Source organism: Cupressus sempervirens, chromosome 4 (assembly GCF_028749045.1).
Source record: "Cupressus sempervirens isolate cs-2001-9-10 chromosome 4, ASM2874904v1, whole genome shotgun sequence".
In the NCBI taxonomy this organism is placed as follows: Eukaryota; Viridiplantae; Streptophyta; class Pinopsida; order Cupressales; family Cupressaceae; genus Cupressus; species Cupressus sempervirens.
The window spans coordinates 62,129,503-62,132,193 of NC_143121.1; positions in this window are offsets into that span (position 1 = coordinate 62,129,503).

The window sequence follows — 2,691 nt, forward strand, 5'->3', positions numbered from 1 at the left end:
ATCTCTAGCAATAGGAAACTTTGATAGATGCTAACATTGATGAGGAGGAAGAGGAGTGGAAAATGAAAAAAAAGAAGACTAAAAAATAAATGTGGGTGAAGACTCTACAAGAGGAAGAACTAAAGAAAGGGTAAGGCACCAGAAAGTTATTGCAAGGGAGATTGTTGCTGCAAGGCAACTCACCTTAGACACACATTTTAGAGGTAAGAAATGATCTTCCTCTCTTGGAATATAAGAGGGCTTAACAACCCTAAATTTTTTTTCAACTAAGTAGTACATTGTTGAGCACAAGGTGGATATCCTTATGATCCACGAAGTTAAAATGGCTTTTTCTAAATTTTCCAAAATCATTAATAGCCTTTGGCTAGGGGCTATGTTCCTTTACTTTGAGTCCAATGGTTCCTCAAGGATATTTCCACACTCTAGAAATTGTCTAGACTCAAGGATTCTCTCCTTTCCTTTTCTCAAAACTACCTTTTGGCCTCTTTTGTTAAAGATCAAAACCATTGGCATATTTTCATTGTGTATGCCCCAAACACTAGGGCTGGCAGAAAATCCCTATGGGGAGAACTTCAAAACTGTGTACAATCCTTCTCCTTTGATAATAACCTATTTGGAGGGGACTTCAACTCCCCTCTTTTCCATTCTAAGAATATAGTGATAGCATGGGGGACCTTGTGAGTTTCATAAATGGTACAAACCTAGTGGATATCTCTCTCATTGTCAATCCCTTCATGTGGACTAATAACCACAAAGAAGCTCATTTGATCTAGGCTAGATTGGATAGATTTATTTCCTCCTCTTCCTAGGTGGCTGCTAATGAATCCCTCCTGAAGTCCTTTCCATGTAATGTGTTTGACCACAACCTATTGATGTTTAGATGGAATGATTTGGAATGATTCCTCACTATGGGGTCATCCCTCATTTAGATATGAAATCATGTAGAGCTCCCACCCATCCTTTAGGAAGATGGTTGAGAGATGGTGGAACACCCTTGTAATGGGCATTGCTATGTTTAGAGTCTCTTCTAAGTTGGACCTAATTAAAACTAAGGTTAAAGGTTGGAGCAAGCTTAATTTAGAAGACATCTTTTCTACCAAGAAGAATCTTACTGGATTACTTTCCCACCTTGAGGCCCAACTGGCTAAAGGGAATGCTCCATTGGATGTGCAACAAATGGAAGAAAAGTGTATAGGGGACTAGAAGAAAATTCTAAGATGGGAAGAAAATTATTGGAAGAAGCATTCATGAGTTCAATGGCTAAGGGAAGAGGATAAGAATACTACCTTTTTCCATAGATCTTCCACAAATCATAAAAGAAGAAATACTATTGATACCCTTCAAAATGAAAGGGGAGAAAATTGTAATGACAAACTACTGGTGGGGGGCTTGGCTACCAACTTTTTCAACTCCTCCTTTTCCTCTATTGCACTAGCATGAGTAGATACCATGATCAATTGCTGTAAAACATCCCCAGTGTGGTAATCACTGAAGACAATCTGCACCTTCTGGAATGGGTTTCAGATGATGAAGTCAGGGTGGCTATGTTTTCCATGAATGCTTACAAAGCCCCTAACCCAAATGGTTTCTGCTTGTCCCTCTACTAATAATCCTAGGACATTGTGGGGGTGGAGGTGTCTAGATTGGCTAGAGACTTCTTTGGGACTAGTAAAATGTTAAGACAACACAATAAAGACTTTATTGTGTTGATCCCTAAAAATTGTACTCTTGTGAACATGAATGATTAGAGGCCTATAAGCCTATGTACCACATTCTAAAAAATCCTCTCCAAAGTGTTGGTTAACAAGATCAATAACATCTTGGATAAACTTGTTAGTACCAATCAGAAGGGATTTGTCCCAGGTAGGAAAATCTTGGACATTTCCATTTCAACTCATGAAATCATCCACTCCATGGAAAAAAGTAGGCATGCAGGTATGGCCCTAAAACTTGATATCTTGAAAGCTAATGATAATGTTAATTGGTCATTTCTGTACAAAACTCTTTCTTGCTTTGGTTTCAATGAAAATTTGTCAATTAAATTAAAGAGTGTGTGGAAACTATTAACTATTCTATTATTGTCAATGACACTCCAAGAGAGTTATTTGGTCCCAAAAAAGGCCTTAGATAGGAGGACCCTCTCTCTCCGTACCTATTTATAATGATTTTCGAGGTCTTTGAAAGGAACATGCAACATTTGGTGGATAAAAAAAAAGTCAAAGGCATCAAACTAACTTCAACCCTTCCCCCCTCTTTTATCCAACAATTTGTGGATGAAACCTTTTTCTTTGGTGAATCCTTGGTGGTGGAAGAGAATGGAAATGTCTACTGGATTAGTATGCAGAAGCTTTGGGTCAAAAAAAAAATCTTCAAAAAACTAGTCTTCTTCTTTATTACAAACCATGATACTCAAAGCAAGATTACCAAGATACTAGGATGCCAACTTGCCAACCTCCCATCTACCTATCTTGGCCTACCTCTCATAGTCAAGGATGTTATGTCTGGTTTCTAGGACTCTATCCTTGAGAGAACTCAAAATAAAATCATAGGGTGGAAGGGAAAACTCCTCAGTCATGTGGGTAATTAACTCCAGATCTTGTAGTTTTCCCTCCAAGGTATTCTGGTCTACTTCCTTTCCATCTTCAAAATGTCAGGGGTCATGGCTGACAAACTAGAAAGGATACAATGTAA